The sequence below is a fragment of the Triticum dicoccoides genome, chromosome 3A (genome assembly GCF_002162155.2).
Source record: "Triticum dicoccoides isolate Atlit2015 ecotype Zavitan chromosome 3A, WEW_v2.0, whole genome shotgun sequence".
NCBI lineage: Eukaryota > Viridiplantae > Streptophyta > Magnoliopsida > Poales > Poaceae > Triticum > Triticum dicoccoides.
Window position 1 is genome coordinate 100,312,025 of NC_041384.1, and position 17,890 is coordinate 100,329,914.

The 17,890-nt window shown below is 41.7% G+C and overlaps 1 protein-coding gene and 1 long non-coding RNA gene across 13 annotated transcripts in view; one reads left to right on the forward strand and one right to left on the reverse strand.

Annotated features, from left to right (window-relative positions):
- Positions 1 to 10,949: 10,949 nt before the first annotated feature.
- On the reverse strand, positions 10,950 to 13,678 carry LOC119267370. Of its 9 annotated transcripts, XR_005132393.1 has the most exons (7): positions 13,487 to 13,675; positions 13,172 to 13,399; positions 12,684 to 12,915; positions 12,462 to 12,568; positions 12,306 to 12,383; positions 11,341 to 12,035; positions 10,950 to 11,252 (listed from the first exon to the last, which is right to left on the reverse strand). It is a non-coding gene; the product is annotated as an uncharacterized LOC119267370 (long non-coding RNA). The 9 variants fall into 9 exon arrangements; XR_005132391.1 differs by having other exon boundaries at positions 11,341 to 12,383; positions 12,641 to 12,915; positions 13,487 to 13,678; XR_005132395.1 differs by having other exon boundaries at positions 11,341 to 11,866; positions 11,972 to 12,568; positions 13,487 to 13,677.
- A 2,762-nt stretch (positions 13,679 to 16,440) lies between these two features.
- Positions 16,441 to 17,890, forward strand: part of LOC119267371 (zinc finger CCCH domain-containing protein 13-like) — an 8,383-nt gene continuing 6,933 nt past the window's right edge. For 2 of the 4 annotated variants that reach the window (XM_037548749.1, XM_037548752.1), the window contains exon 1: positions 16,441 to 16,578. The gene's annotated coding sequence lies outside the window, so the exon portion shown is untranslated. The other 2 variants (XM_037548751.1, XM_037548750.1) reach the window with 2 other exon arrangements.

Consider the following 17,890-nt stretch of genomic DNA (forward strand, 5'->3'; position numbering starts at 1 on the left):
GAAGATGCTAAACCAGTTCGTGATCATCAACGTCGGCTAATCCTAAAATGAAAGAAGTGGTAAGAAAGGAGATACTAAAGCTCCTTGAGGCAGGTATAATTTATCCCGTTGCTGATAGCCAGTGGGTAAGCCATGTCCATTGTGTCCCTAAGAAGGGAGGCATTACTGTTGTTCCTAATGGTAAAGATGAATTGATTCCTCAAAGAATTATTACAGGTTATAGGATGGTAATTGATTTCCGCAAATTAAATAAGGCTACTAAAAAAGATCATTACCCCTTACCTTTTATCGATCAAATGCTAGAAAGATTATCTAAACATACACATTTTTGCTTTCTAGATGGTTATTATGGTTTCTCTCAAATACCTGTGTTAGCCAGAGATCAATCAAAGACTATTTTTACATGCCCTTTTGGTACTTTTGCTTATAGACATATGCCTTTTGGTTTATGTAATGCACTTGCTACCTTTCAAAGATGCATGATGGCTATATTCTCTGGCTTTTGTGAAAAGATTTGTGAGGTTTTCATGGACGACTTTTCCATCTATGGATCTTCTTTTGATGATTGCTTGAGCAACCTTGATCGAGTTTTGTAGAGATGTGAAGAAACTAATCTTGTCTTGAATTGGGAAAAGTGCCACTTTATGGTTAATGAAGATACTGTCTTGGGGCATAAAGTTTCTGAAAAGGGTATTGAAGTTGATAAAGCCAAGGTTGATGCTATTGAAAAGATGCCATGTCCCAAGGACATCAAAGGTATAAGAAGTTTCCTTGGTCATGCCGGTTTTTATAGGAGGTTCATTAAGGACTTCTCAAAAATTTCTCAGCCTCTGACTAATTTATTACAAAAATATATATACCATTTGTCTTTGATGATGATTGTGTAGAAGCATTTGAAATACTTAAGAAAGCATTGATTTCTGCACCTATTGTTCAGCCACCTAATTGGAATTTACCCTTTGAAATTATGTGTGATGCTAGTGATTATGTTGTAGGTGCTGTTCTAGGACAAAGAGTTGATAAGAAACTAAATGTTATCCAATATGCTAGTAAAACTCTAGACAATGCTCAAAGAAATTATGCTACTACCGAAAAAGAATTCTTAGCAGTTATATTTGCTTGTGATAAGTTTAGACCTTATATTGTTGATTCTAAAGTAACTATTCACACTGATCATGCTGCTATTAAATATCTTATGGAAAAGAAAGATGTTAAACCTAGACTTATTAGATGGGTTCTCTTGCTACAAGAATTTGATTTGCATATTGTTGATAGAAAAGGAACTGAGAACCCCGTTGCAGACAACTTGTCTAGGTTAGAAATGTGCTTGATGACCCACTACCTATTGATGATAGCTTTCCTGATGAGCAATTTAATGTCATAAATGCTTCTCATACTGCTCCATGGTATGCTGATTATGCTAATTACATTGTTGCTAAGTTTATACCACCTAGTTTCACATACCAGCAAAAGAAAAAGTTCTTCTATGATTCGAGGCATTACTTCTAGGATGACATGGTGTTATTAGACGTTGTGTACCTGAGCATGAACAGGAACAGATCCTATGCAAGTGTCACTCCGGAGCTTATGGAGGACACCATGCTGGAGATAGGACTGCACATAAGGTACTGCAATCTGGTTTTTATTGGCCTACTCTCTTCAAGGATGACCGTAAGTTTGTCTTATCTTGTGATGAATGTCAAAGAATTGGTAATATTAGTAGACGTCAAGAAATGCCCATGAATTATTCACTTGTCATTGAACCATTTGATGTTTGGGGGTTTGACTATATGGGACCTTTTCCTTCCTCTAATGGTTATACACATATTTTAGTTGCAGTTGATTATGTTACTAAGTGGGTAGAAGCTATTCCAACTAGTAGTGCTGATCATAACACTTCTATTAAAATGCTTAAAGAAGTTATTTTCCCAAGATTTGGAGTCCCTAGATATTTAATGACTGATGGTGGTTCACATTTTATTCATGGTGCTTTTCATAAAATGCTTGCTAAATATGATGTTAATCATAGAATTGCATCTCCTTATCACCCTCAGTCTAGTGGTCAAGTAGAATTGAGTAATAGAGAACTCAAATTAATTTTGCAAAAGGCTGTTAATAGGTATAGAAAGAATTGGTCTAAGAAACTTGATGATGCATTATGGGCCTATAGAACTGGATATAGAAATCCTATGGGTATGTCTCCGTATAAAATGGTCTATGGAAAAGCATGTCACTTACCTCTCGAACTAGAACACAAGGCTTATTAGGCTATTAAAGAACTTAATTATGATTTTAAACTTGCCGGTGAGAAGAGGTTATTTGATATTAGCTCACTTGATGAATGGAGAACCCAAGCCTATGAAAATGCCAAGTTGTTTAAAGAAAAAGTTAAAATATGGCATGACAAAAGGATACAAAAGCGCGAGTTTAATGTAGGTGATTATGTATTGCTATACAACTCTCGTTTAAGGATTTTTGCAGGAAAACTTCTCTCTAAATGGGAAGGTCCTTACATTATCGAGGAGGTCTATCGTTCCGGTGCCATAAAAATCAACAACTTTGAAGGCACAAATCCGAAGGTGGTGAACGGTCAAAGAATCAAACACTATATCTCAGGTAATCCCATAAATGTTGAAATCAATGTTATTGAAACCGTAACCTCGGAGGAATACATAAGGGACACTTTCCGGAACATTTCAGACTTCAAAAAGGAATAGGTATGTGGTACGGTAAGTAAACCAACTCCAAAATAGTTTTTAAGGCAATATTTCTCTGTTTTGGAATATTTAGAAAAATAGAAAAATAAGCAGCAGACCGGGAAGGACACGAGGGCTCCATGAGGGTGGAGGGCGCGCTCTAGCCTACTGGGCGCGCCCCCTACCTCGTGGGCACCTCATGTGCTCTCTGGACTCCGTTTTCATGCACGACATGTATTTTGGTCGGTAAAAATTCATTATATAACCTCCCGGGGGTTTTGACTCCCGTATCACGCAAAAATCTCCTGTCTTTGTTTTGAGCTGCTTTTCTGACAGATCCAGGTCGTCATGTCGTCTTCAAGTGCCCCCAAGGACCAGTTCTTCGAGAAGGTCATCAACCCCTACCTCGCAGAAGTGCTGCAACACCCTCAAACCATAGAGATGCGTGAGGGGTTGTTGCACATCCGCGATGCTGAGGGACCAAGGAAGACCGGAAGCACGGAGGCCAGGCTCGAGGCATTGGAACAAGAAGTTTACAAGTGTCAGGAGATGGTGGAGCGTGGACTTGATTCCAATCACATTATGATCACGGAGTTCACCAACAACCACAAGCTGGACGTCAAGGACATTGGGGAGGCCATCTTCAAGCTTCATGAGAAAATCGAGCACCTCCAAGCCCAGATTTGTGACTTGCAAAACCAAAACCGTGAGTATGAATATAGATTCAAAAGGATGAGTTTGGCTATAGATTTGAGGTTTTAGGAGACTTGGTCATCTTTCTATGATGGTGAGCCTATGCCTTGGAAGAAGGACGACAAGCCTACGCCATCAACAAAATCACCACCGTCTCCACCAACAAAGAAGAATTGAGTATCTGGTATGGGCACTCCACTTGGCAACTGCCAAGCTTGGGGGAGTGCCCCGACATCGTATCACCATCACTTTTATCTTTACCGTTTTCTTAGTTCGATCCTTTTGGTAATATCTTGATCTAGTAGAATAAAAGTTTTTAGTATGATCTAGCTGTGAGTTTTGCTTTATTATTCTTCTATGTAATCGAGTCCGTGAGCTATATAATAAAGATTAGTGTTGAGTCAAGGGCTTGATTATTTTTCCATGATCCTAAGTGAATAAAAGAAAAGAGAAAGAATAAAAAGAAACAAAGAGATCATATGGATCTTATGGAGAGTAATGAGCTCACATAGAAAAAGTATGATGAATAAAAGTTGTTGAGGGTTGACAAACATAGTTTTGGTCATCGTTGCAATTAATAGGAAGTAATAAAGAAAGAGAGGTCTTCACATATAAATATACTATCTTGGGCATCTTTTATGATTGTGAGCACTCATTAAAGTATGACATGCTAAAGAGTTGACGTTGGACAAGGAAGACAACGTATTGGGTTATGTTTTCTTACATCTGAGATAAATTATATTGTCTTGGATCTTCCAACATGATGAGCTTGCCTTTCCCCCTCATGCTAGCCAAATTCATTGCACCAAGTAGAAATACTACTTGTGCTTCCAAATACCCTTAAACCAGTTTTTCCATAAGGGTCCACCATATCTACCTATGGATTGAGTAAGATCCCTCAAGTAAGTTGTCATCGGTGCAAGCAATAAAAATTGCTCTCTAAATATGTATGATTGATTGGTGCGGAGGAAATAAGCTTTATACGATCGTGTGATATGGAAGTAATAAAAGCGACAGACTGCATAATAAAGGTCCATATCACAAGTGGTAATATAAAGTGATGTTCTTTCGCATTAAGATTTTGTGCATCCAACCATAAAAGCGCATGACAACCTCTACTTCCCTCTGCGAAGGGCCTATCTTTTACTTTTATCTCCTACATTGCATAACAATCATGGTGATCTTCACCCTTCCTTTTTACATTTTATCCTTTGGCAAGCACAGTATGTTGGAAAGATCCTGGTATATATGGCTAACTGGATGTGAGTTTTCATGAACTATTACTGTTGACATTACCCTTGAGGTAAAACGTTGGGAGGCAAAAACTATAAGCCCCTATCTTTCTCTGTGTCCGATTAATACTCCATACCCATAAGTATTGCGTGAGTGTCAGCAATTGTGAAAGATTATATGATAGTTGAGTATGCGGACTTGCTGAAAAGCTCTTATACATTGACTCTTTCCTCTGTTATGATAAATTGTAATTGCTTCAATGACTGAGATTATAGTTTGTTAGTTTTCAATAAAGTTTACGATTCATACTTGATATTGTGATTGAATTATTACTCTAGCATTAGAGATTATATGACAAAGAATTATATGAGTTGTTGTTCTAAGAATGATCATGATGCCCTCATGTCCGTATTTTATTTTTATCGACACCTCTATCTCTAAACATGTGGACATATTTTTCGATTTCGGCTTTTCACTTGAGGACAAGCGAGGTCTAAGCTTGGGGGAGTTGATACGTCCATTTTGCATCATGCTTTTATATCAATATTTATTGCATTATGGGCTGTTATTACACATTATGTCACAATACTCATGTCTATACTCTCTTATTTTACAAGGTTTCCATAAAAGAGGGAGAATGCCGGCAGCTGGGATTCTGGGCTGGAAAAGGAGCAAATATTAGAGAACTATTCTGCACAGCTCCAAAATTCCTGAAACTTCATGGAAGATGTTTTCCAAATATATAAAAATACTGAGAGCAAGAACTTCACCAGGGGGCCACACCCTGCCCATGAGGGCGGGGGCGTGCCCTACCCCCTGGGCGCGCCCCCCTACCTCGTGGGCCCCCTGGTGGCCCTCCGGTGGCCATCTTCTACTATATGAAGTCTTTCGATGGAAAAATAATCATAAGCCATCTTCTCGGATGAAACTCCGCCGTCACGAGGCAGAACCTTGGCGGAACCAATCTAGGGCTCTGGGGAGCTGTTCTGTCAGGGAAACTTCCCTCCCGGAGGGGGAAATCATCGCCATCGTCATCACCAACGCTCCTCTCATCGAGAGAGGGCAATCTCCATCAACATCTTCATCAGCACCATCTCATCTCAAAACCCTAGTTCATCTCTTGTATCCAATTCTTGTCTCCAAGTCCGGGATTGGTGCTAGTAGGTTGCTAGTAGTGTTAATTACTCCTTGTAGTTGATGCTAGTTGGTTTAATTTGTGGAAGATCATATGTTCGGATCCTATATGCATATTAATACCCCTCTGATTATGAACATGTTTATGCTTTGTGAGTAGTTACTTTTGTTCCTGAGGACATGGGAGAAGTCTTGCTATTAGTAGTCATGTAAATTTGGTATTCGTTCGATATTTTGATGAGATGTATGTTGTCTCTCCTCTAGTGGTGTTATGTGAGCGTCGACTACATGACACTTCACCATTATTTGGGCCTAGAGGAAGGCATTGGGAAGTAATAAGTAGATGATGGGTTGCTAGAGTGACAGAAGCTTAAACCCTAGTTTATTTGTTGCTTCGTAAGGGGCTGATTTGGATCCATATGTTTCATGCTATGGTTAGGTTTACCTTAATACTTTTGTTGTAGTTGTGGATGCTTGCAATAGAGGTTAATCATAAGTGGGATGCTTGTCCAAGTAAGGACAGTACCCAAGCACCGGTCCACCCACATACCAAATTATCAAAGTACCGAATGCGAATCATATGAACGTGATGAAAACTAGCTTGACGATATTACCATGTGTCCTCGGGAGCGCTTTACATCATATAAGAGTTTGTCCAGGCTTGTCCTTTGCTACAAAAAGGATTGGGCCACCTTGCTGCACCTTATTTACTTTTGTTACTTGTTGCTCGTTACAAATTATCTTATCACAAAACTATCTGTTACCACTTATTTCAGTACTTGGGGAGAATACCTTGCTGGAAACCGCTTATCATTTCCTTCTGCTCCTTGTTGGGTTCGACACTCTTACTTATCGAAAGGACTATGATAAATCCCCTATACTTGTGGGTCATCAGGGTGGAAAGTTCAGTACAAAGGTCAGTGAAACGACCTGACTATCATTCTTCAGGTTGTTGCATCGGAGGATCTACGAATTTGGCATTCATTCTTTGGATTGACTGGCTCTCATAATGACCTGAATGTGCTTTCGAGATCACCATTGTTTCCTAGGCTTGTTGCTGAAGATGCTTCTCCTTGCAACTATGTTGTCAATGGTCGTGAGTACATGATGGGTCACTACCTTGCATATGGCATCTATTCTACATGGGCCACATTTGTCAAGACAATCCCGCGTCCTAAAGGTAACAAGATATCTCGGTTTACAATGCATCAATAGTTGTCAATAAAGGATGCGGAGAGAGATTTTGGTGTGCTTCATAAGTGCTTTGCCATCATTCATGGCCCTCCCGAGTATTGGAACCCCCAAGGTCCTATGGCAAATTATGACATGTTGCATCATCTTGCATAACATGATCATTTGAAGATGAAAACGACGTGCCTTAGAAGTTTCGGTACATCTGCAATGGGGATCCTATTGAGCTGGAGCATAATGCAAATAGGATACAAAGATTCCTAGCAACACATCAGAAGATCGAGAACTGAGAAGTTCATAGCCAGCTCCAAGCTGATCTTGTTGAGCATCAGTGGCATCTCATAGCACTTCGTACTTGTGCTTTTATCATGCTTTTTTACTTCATCTGACCCGTCTGTGTGTTTGAATTCGAAAAATCTGGTTGTAAACTATGAATATGTTTATTTTTGAATTGCGTGAACATTAATTATTATGTTTGGCAAACAAAATTACTCCATTAAATTTAGGATATCAGTTAGAAAGGACTTTTAGAGGGCAAATTTACTCCTCTACTAAAGGACACTCGGTCGTATCCTCCTCTATAGGGGATCAGTTAGAGTTGCCCTTAGAGCGTCTAGGGCCAATATCCCATTCCAATGGCGGTATTAGAACTGCACCGATATCATTTTCTGATTGTTGTGGAGATATATTTGCAGCCCCTGATAACTCATCTCCAATGACTGATTCTCCTATGTTTCCCTGTATACTTGAGAGGCAAATTTTTGGGATCGCGCGATAAACTAGAAATCTGGTCTGGCTATGCATACTGTTAGATCCACATTAAAAAATGTCGGGGGAGACAATTTGGTAAATCATCCAATAGCACACTGCGATGTGCAGTACACTGAGCCAGGTTCTTAAATGGTGCTAGATACAACCAACCTCCCCCAAGAGATAGTTGAAATATCTTACTAGATGTTTGCATGTGGATAGATGATCAGTGGCAGATCTATACAATATAAGATCAATAAAATGATTCAAATAGTGTAAAAAATACACTATAAGTAGTATAATTTAGTCTAACCATCATTAGAAATCTGATAGACAATCCTAACATAGCACTAAGTTGTTCGACAATCAGTATCACGTATAACCTATTCTGCTCTTTTAGGGGGGGTGCCATGACACCCATAGCACTCCTACTGGATTCAACCCATAGATGATTGTTTGTTTATACAAGCAATTGGGGCTACGAAGATGAGCTTTAAATGTTTTTACTTGATGTGTGTGTGTGTGTGTCGTGTGTTGTTTGCTATTGTGTGCACATGCAATGCTTTACTTCGCACATCTGATTTATGCTCATCTTAATGTTGCATTAACAACAATGGATGTGTGATTACACGCTCGTGAATACTTTATCGCAGTTGCTAGTTCACAAGCAGCCAAAAAATTCATTTGTCGCGGTTGTTCTACCAAAAATTATTTGGATATTGAAATGGCGTGCTTGATTATTTTTATTGCTTTTTGAGATAGTGAACCACTCATACTAAGTAGTTATTAAAACGGTGTGTGATGGTCTTGCCATAGATTGTCCATGATATCTTAATAATTTCTTTGCCAAACCAAAACAATTTAGTTATCCTTGATTATTTCTTAAGCAACACTATAATGTCTGCACGTTACACTTGCATTTATGAAGTCTTTTATCAAAACTTATGTAAAGTAATTCTTTCTTGAAGAACCAAACAATTTTATTTCTAAAACCTAATCATGTGTCATTTTTTCCAAACTGAACTTTCACCATGGCCCGACCTTTAGTGGTCATTAATAGTCACGCATGTGCAACATTTGCATCAACAAATATAAACTTGACCTTGCTCAAAGGACCGGAAATTTAAACTACTCCCTCCGATCCAAATTTCTCTTACAAGAAAACCTATTTACAAACATTATGAGATAACTTACAATTGAACATATATTCCTAACATTCCCAATAGAGACATCAAATGTAAAAATCAATGAGGTTACATCTCCCGCAGCCAATGTCTACCCGTATATATCCTACACTCAAAATCATCATTGGAGCGTGACATAGTTGACCTACCTATCACGTACATCCTACCCACTTATCATATGCTTTTCCTCCTTCTTTTGATACAGAAAAAGAGTAAGAGTCAAGACTTTAGAGTCAAAATAAAATGTTCCAAATGTACTTGCTTGTATGTTTTGGTGAACAACCGTGACAAAGACATGTAAGTTTAAATAATACTCTTGCCAATTCAACTCCTGATGGAGAGGAAGAACACTTCGTTCACACTGCTCCCTCTAAGTGGTTTGGGAAAATCCTAGACGTTGCTGCGCCGTGTTGATTGTTCGCTTCGCTCGTGTTGCAGGTGGGTAGGCGGCTGTTCATTAAATAAGAAGGTGGAGTTGGGAGACACACTTTAAACGGGTTTACTTAATGTTTGTGGATCCTGTGTCTCTATGCCCAATGCTCGTCATTGTGTGTCTAGGAAATGTTTTATTACCACATCTAAATTATGCCCCTCCTCGAATGTTGTATTAATAGTGAGGCATACGAGATTACACATGAGCAAATATTTTATCAACACTTTTAACATTTCCATGCTCATTTGCCATTCCTAATAGGTTGGACCAATACATGTCAACACTTACATTTAAGGCAAAGCGCGTTGCAGAGCGCATTACCAGTAAATATAAAATGACAACACAATAAGATAACTTAATTGAGTGTTGTTGCTTCATCAACATAACATCCATTGGCCCAGGCAGGTTGCATAGCGCACTGGTACTAAACACAAAACAAGAGCAGACTACAATAAGCTAATTAAGCGGAGTTACGTCATCAACACTAACATCAATGGATCTGGGCAATGTCACATTCTTCGATTCAGGTCGATTAGCACAAATGGTTTGTGAATCGTGCCTGAAACGAACCAGAGAATGCGATCCATGTTGCATTTCGAACAACGTACCAACCAAAGTGGTTCCACCTTTTCGGCTTATGCATGTGGCAGAGGAGTTGTTGAATTACTATATGACATGGAGCAACACATGAACAAAAGGATGAGGAGAAGGAACAAGAGGTGAAGGACCAATGTGAGCTGAGACATGATTAACGAGAGTCGAAGAGCCACCAGGTTGAAAGAGGGTATGGCGAAAATGTATCCATAGGCGCAATTTGTTGTGAGATAGTTAGTAAGCATAAATGGAGGTCTATATCTGGTTAGTCAATAGGGTGGGACCATACCATCTGTTGTATCGTGTTATACCGGCGTGGTACAACGTTTACTCACTTTCCATTTAGGCACAACTATAAGCCAATTAAGTGCGAAAATTCATTTCTGAGCACGAGCTCAGATGCTCCTGATATCTACACCACAAACTCATCTCTGGATCTGTGTCAGCAAATGTATTTCCTGACCGTATATTACATTTTATAGCCAGGTGCAGGGGCACGGAACAGGTAGCCGTTCGACGGCTCAGTCCCTTGTCTGAGCCCTTCCCGTCGCCCCCACTCACTAACGGCCACTAGACCAGCTCCTCATAAATGCATCTCTCAGCCTCGCCCCACACCGATCTAGCTATGCTCAGTCCCTTGTCTGAGCCCTTCCCGTCGCCCCCACTCACTAACGGCCACTAGACCAGCTCCTCATAAATGCATCTCTCAGCCTCGCCCCACACCGATCTAGCTATAAGCCTGTTTATCGTAGTACTACCAGTGGACCTGTATGTTTGTGTAAGGATCTAGCTGTTGTTAACGAAGCTTGTTTCCCACACTAAATAAATTTTATCTGATTTTCAACTTGGACGTCGGAGAAACATATCTTTTTTCCAGTAACCACCTCATGTCTCTTGGATATCAATGATTCTATCCCTCAACTGATATTGTGTAACTGCGGGATTACATCATTAAGCAGTCAAGCTTCCGAAATAGTGCAAAAAGATGGTTTTAAAAGAACAGTGCCAAAAGACAAAATCAAGATATAGTCAACAACAATATGATCCTTTGGGAAATATGACAGGGCGATGATTACTAAGCTTTAATTAACCATGTTTTCACACAATTTTCGTTACCTAAGATCCATCAAATGCACCTAATACATTGGCGGGTATTAAATATGTACTCCATGGTAAACAGTAACACAACAGAATCATGTCCACTCAACAATATCATAACACATGGGAATGGAGTCTTGCTGAGCCTATGCGGAGCAGCAGCTGCTGTTCTGCTGCTGTATGGGCTGCCCTTTCATGTGAACATGGACAGTAGATTTCCTCTCCGTGGCAGATTGGCTCGTCATTCTGCAGGCATGTAAAAATTTCAGTAGCAAGTAAATCCTTCACTCGAACAGAAGGCAAGACTAGCAGTCCACATGGAAAGCATGCCCACCAGATTTTTAGAAGGCAGCAGAAGTAGTCATAAGAGGAGATAACTGCATGATCTGTCCTTAGCCATCAGAAAAACTAAAGCCAATACCTAAATAAACTGTTTGTGTCAATTATGAACTCTGCAGAATTAATGTAATGAAAGGCTCCATGGGAAGTATTTGAGAAATTGTTCGTCATTGCTCTTGCTTGCAGTTTTTCTTCCGAAAAGCAAGAAATTATTGCTCTCTCGGCTTCTCTTGATCATGCACACAACCCAATAAAAAGATGAGCATATCATATTTTTTAAACCAGTAATGCAAACATATTGGACGGAATTCCGAAAGCCTTTCTTTTTCACAAGAATACAGGTCATTTGATGAGATCTAACATTTCAGAGAAACTGGGAAGAAAAAAGGCCTCTAAAAGTGTGTAGCTCCTGGTTATCTTTTCTTCATTTCTGATGACATATTTAAGAAAGTTCTCTCCACATTAATGGATTCCGTAGCATAACTCTCAAGAAAATTCATTCCTAATGATTCCGCAAATGCCTGAAACTAATCATTGATATTTTAGTCACTTCATTATATATTTGAATAGAAAAGATCAGAATCACATTACGAAGAAGAGTATCAAGAACAAAGAGGCAAGCCAACCTTTCAAGCATGAAACAAGTTGAGAGTGTTTTTTTTGGTGTGTGCCAATTAGCAATACGTTGTTCTGTCCATTCAAGTATAACAGGTAAGCTCAAACTAAAATGGCGGTTAGATGTTAGCCAGTACAACAGAAATCACATTATTTTGTAAATGTAGATAACAGCGAGCCGTGAAAATGATAAGTTCAGGTCAATGGCTAAAGTGAAACTGTGAACCAATTCAACCGATCCTAGAGTACTATATTACTACATCTGAGTAAAACAGTTCCAAAAAGACGGCGTTGAGTGTCACAAGAATATGATAAAAAGTAATACGGGTGTCCATGAGGGCTTACAATGATTCCATGCACTCCCCGGTAGTAAGTAGTAACTGCTTGTTATTGTCTTGAACCTTTCAAGACCCGCATGTCCCACTGAGAAAGGAACAGATCATCGCTACAACAACCGGAGGAGTGCATGAACACAGGTAGAATTTATAAGGCAATGCTGACCTAGCCTCCAATTGTTCATTCGTTCAGAATTATGACTGCTCGCCAAGCATGTATAGTCTAAGTTGTACAGTAACCAGAAGTACTTGGGGAGTACATTGGCCCAATCCCTGCATATTTTCCAACAAACAAAATGTCAAGACTACCACACACACAGATACCACAGGACGGCCATGCCTCACCATTTTCTCAAATATAACTATGTAAGCAGAGTTCAGTAGGCACCGAGCAACCGCAGACTATCTCCTCCATGCATTTTGTCCTCTCAGCGTTGAGCCTGATCTTATCATATCTAATTCCGAACCCGATCTCCCAAGTGTACAAATTGTAGAAATCATATGCCTCGCCCGAGCAAGTGCAGGTCGCACTACACTCTTTGTCGGTTCCTCTGCATAATTGTGAGCACTCATCCCAGGGACAAGGTGTCTGGTCTGGTGGTGCACTACCGAGCTGTAACCTGAATTTTCCAAATGTACAAATTCAGTCCAGTAGTTTTAGTTCAGCAATACCAACATGCAAGGACTGTCGTCTGCCAGTTAAAAGAAGATAATACTTAGGAGCAGCTACCATGCTTCAGCTAACCAGATCATATAGTGATTTTGTGAATGGTTTCAAAACTAAAATGAAGTGTGTCAAGCATATTTGTAATTTGAAGAAACGTACAGACGGTGGGAATAAATACAGTTCAACAGCAGGAGGATTTGGGTTCTGACCTTTTTGTCCAACCAGAGGCCTCGGGGTCAGTTGACTGCCCCGACCGAGTCAGAGAAGCATCAGGACGCCGGCGCACTCCCCGTCCTGTTGCCCGCAACCAGACCCGACATTTGAGTCCGCAGGGACGGTGCGGCTGGCTTCGCTTCTCAGGAACAAGGCCAGAGGAACCGGATCTGGGTGTTCAAGATAGTCCTCAAACTCCTCCCCTGAAACAAGACGGCGATGGCCTACGGACATGCCTGCCGTCAGATTTCTTCCACCGGTATGGCAGCTTACCGACAAATCCGCAAAACCTATAGATCTTCAGAACTAACCTGTGGACGGCATCGAGCAGGAAATCGAGGCCAGCCTCTTCCATCACGTGGCCGCCGATGCAGATCGACCGCCGCCGGTTTTGGGAGAAGAGAGGGGGGCGACGATTCTGATCCGTGGCTCGGTTGAGATGAGAACGTTCTGGTCCACGGACCAGAACGCACACGCGCGTCCTCCGTTCCCCCGATACGATCTGGGCCCACGAAAGATGCACTGTTTCCTACCGTATTACCGCATACGCTCCTTTTTCTATATTCCGTGTCAGACGCGACAAGCTGTTTTGTTCGCATCCCGAGCGAGGAATGCACGCCGGTGATTTCGGGAGCAGCTGAGCTCGGGCACCAAATCGACGTGTCCATAAGTGGTGTTACTTCATCAACATTAATTAGCATCCATGGATCATGGCTAGTGTCACATTCTTCATTTTAGGTGGACCAAGACCCTCGATCAAAACCTCGCGTGAAACAAACTAGAGACGTGACTTGTGTTGCATACGAGGCAAGTGATCAATATTTTTGTAGCCTTGTTTAAACTAGACATTCTCATGTATTTTATATGTTTACTCTTCAACTTCCTCATTAGTCATTAATAATTGCAGAGGTGTGTACAAACCTCCTTTTTTATTCTACTCCTTACAAATATGGACGTCTTTAGGTGGAAACCAAAGCATATATGCGATGTATTCGAAGAGAGGATCATTTTTACATGGGGTGCCACATGAGCGTCATTGTCCGTACATGAGATTGTTCCACACCTTGTCGCCTCTGTGACGTCAACACAAGCAACTCTCGTGAAGGGGGTCGAGTCCAATCCGTATCACATGGATCCTGAGACCCTATTCCACTTGTTTGCACTATATAAAGGAGGGGGGCTTCTAGAAATATCTCTCTCGTCCAACCATCACACGACCGTCGTCGGCCTCGTTTCACATCTCTGCCACTATAGACGTCATAGTCATACCCATCGCCATATCCACTATCTTCATTGGATTGATATATACTTGTAATCGAGAATCCACAGTGACTAGCTACATTGTAAGGCTATCACGTTGTCATCTTCAAGTAACCATTTATAAAATGTCTTCTGCTTGTCATGATGTGCGAGTAATCCCCTTGGGCTAAGGGCCGAGGCGTATCCACGCAACCCCTTGTACACGCAAGTTGGGATTGACGGTATGATTTATTTTCATATATATTTACACAACTATTTGTCTCTTGTCTCTATCTCAATCGCAGTATTTACCAGTACCCGAGGTACTGAAGACCGACACAGGAGAGGCAATGGACATGGGAGAGTGAAAGGCTGCAATGGTAAGTCTGGTATGGTAGCTAGAAGGAATTTTCATGATCGACGAGAGTTGGGGATTTGCGAGGTGGAGAGAGGATGTAGAGAAAAACCAAATCCATAGGTATAGAGTATGGTAGGACAATTGGTAAGCATAAATGAAAGTGTATCTCTAACTAATCAATAGGGTGTGACCAAACCGTGTTTAATGTATTTTGTTATAATGGGCGCAATGCATCGTTTATTCATTGATATTTGGGCTCAAGCGATAAGCTAATTAAGTTGTTTTGCTTCATCAACATTAGCACCCATAGATCTTGGGCAACATCATATTATTCAATTTAGGTGGACCAGCGCCTTGGATTGAGAAACCCTACCTAAAACAAACAAGACAACATGACTCAACGTTACATTCTAGACAACATATCCGTGGGAGTGCAGCCGCCTTGTCGTTTTATGCGTGTGGTGGAGGGTCTCATGAACTACTGCGCGACATGGAGCAACACATGAATAAGAAGGGGAGGAGGAGCGACGAGAGATGAGACATGACCTATGAGAGCCAGGGAGCTGTGAGGTGGAGAAATGATGCGGAGGAAATGAATCCATAGGCGCACATTGTCGTTGGATAGCTGGTAAACGTAAATGAAAGCATATCTTTGATTAGTCGATATGGTTGGTCCAGACCATTTACTGCACCGTGTTATACGGGGCAACCGCTTATTCATTTCTATCCACGCTTTGACTTAAACGTGAATAGTAGTGTGGTTATTGGACGGATCTCAACGGATTGTGTGGTGCACATATTAGCCCCACTGGACACCACGGCCCATAGTGTGTCTTTCGTTGTACTTTTACATATAAACATAGTGTGATTTAGTACAAGCACCATAATTCAAAAACATTATGTTTCTACTCTAAACATAATGTCCAAATTCAAATTAGAAAAAAAAATTCAAAAATCAAACATAAACCATAGGGCTCAAACATAGGGCACCACACACTCATTTCTTCTCACACACCCCCATTTCTAATTCGTAGTAGGGGTAGGGTTAACCTCGATGACATCTTCATCAACACCTTTGAATGGATTGGTAGAGATGCTTCGACTAATTCGAGCAGCTTTGGAGAGAAAGTCCCTCGTCTAGTTTTCCTCGTCTTGTAGTTTGCAAAAACCAATCTTTTCTCTCATTCATATGATAGCAAGTTTTTATCGTATTTTGCGAATCAACCTGTGGTTGAGTTGGTTAGGTGGACAGTGATATCCCCAACCCACTAGAGTTCAAATCCTGGTGCTCGCATTATTTCTGAATTTATTTCAGGATTTCCAGCAACGCGCTTTCAGTGGGAGGAGACGTTCCCGTCGACGACGAGGCGACTACGGTGACTTCGTAAATCTCAAGATGATATGCCGGCTCAGTCTCTCGGAGGTGCTCATAGGGGTAGGGTGTGCGTGAGTACGTTCATAGGGGTGAGTGTATGCGCGTGTATATGAGCGCTTGTGTCTGTACTGATGCTCAGAAAAAAGTTTTATTGTATTTGTTTTAATTTAATATAAAAATGAAAATGAAAATGGACCTAGGCAAATCGACCGGACTAGGGCAAAGCAGCCGCTCGGTGTGGGCGGCTGACCCTGACCTCACCCTGCCGAAGCGTTTTTCCTTCATCGCTCGCTCATCCCTTCAAAAAGGCCCAAACACTATCGCGCACAGCTGCTCGCTCGTCTCACCCCTCCCTCCCTCTTGCGGCGGCCGCAGGCAATTCTTCGGCGGCCGCTGGTCGAAGGCGGCCCTCTGCACCGGCGGATCTGCAGGTGCGGCGCCCCCTCCTCCGTCTCCACCTTCCCATCCCCGCAAGTTGACCTCGGCGTCACCGCCGGCGCCTCGCTAATCGCCCGGCCAAACCCTTTCCGCCCCATTCTCTCCCCGCCGTCTCCACCCCGCTCCGCAATCTCGCACATCGGTTCCGAAGGTACTGTGAGCATTTCAGCCATCTCGTCCAGTGATGATTTTAATCGCAGACTGACCTTTCGAAAATTACGTGTGTGCTCCGTCCAGATCCGCCCCTGCTGGTTTCTTGGCGAGGAACCCTAGCTTGCTCGAGCAATCTTGCCGTCCGTGTTGCCCTGTTATTTACCGTGAGCAATCCGGATTAGGTTTTTTTCCCCAGCAACTTCTAATCTCGCAGATGAATTCCATTCCGTTCTTGCCGCTGTCCTGTTCCGTGGGAAAAATGGAAAGATGATGCTTTGTCCGCCCCGCCGCTAATTCCGCCCTGTTCCTGGTCATTTTGTCCGAAGATTAGGTCGGCCCTGCTTACAGTTCTTGGTTTTGTGAGCGCACGCTAGGTTGATGGATTTGATCTCGGTGGGATGTTTCTACCCCAAATGAAAGGACTTTTGGTGCATTCGCCCATGCCCAGATGCCCTAGTTTTTCTGTGGGAAGCCCCTGCCCTAGGTTTTTGTTTGTGGGAAGCCCCTGCCCTAGTTTCTTTTGTGTCGGTGAAGTCCATGCCCTAGGTTGATAGAGTCAATTTTTGAGGGATTCAATGTCTTCCCGTATGAATCTGGTTCCGGCATGTTCATGGTCATTCGAGCCGGAATTTGCCCTAGTATTTAGGTGTCGACAAAGCAATCAAGTAAAAGTTGCTGGTGGCCACAACTTGCGACAAAATTAAACATAAAATCGCACAATATCTTGTTGAAGGTGCACTCTACTTACCTAGCATCATAAAAATACTATAAGTTGAATTAAGTAATGCACTCTGATCACTGCCGATGCCTCACTCCCCACCCGCCCAAGCCCTGCGCGCGCCTGCAATCTTAATCCCGGCTTTGGATGTTGATCATTTTAGTCATCTCATTCAGTGATGACTTAGTTGCAAACTAACCTTCGCGAATTGTGGGTGTGCACCATCCAGATCCACCCCTGCTAGTTTGTTGCTTAGGGAACCTAGCTGGCTTGAGCAATCTGGCCAATTTTTTTTGCCCTTTATTTTTTCCCCAGCAACTCCTTACATTGCAGATGAATTCCATTCCCTTCTTGTCGCTGTCCTGTTCCGTGGGAAAAACGGAAAGAGGATGCAGTGTCCGAAGCTAATAATTGTGGGTTCAATTAGCCACCCC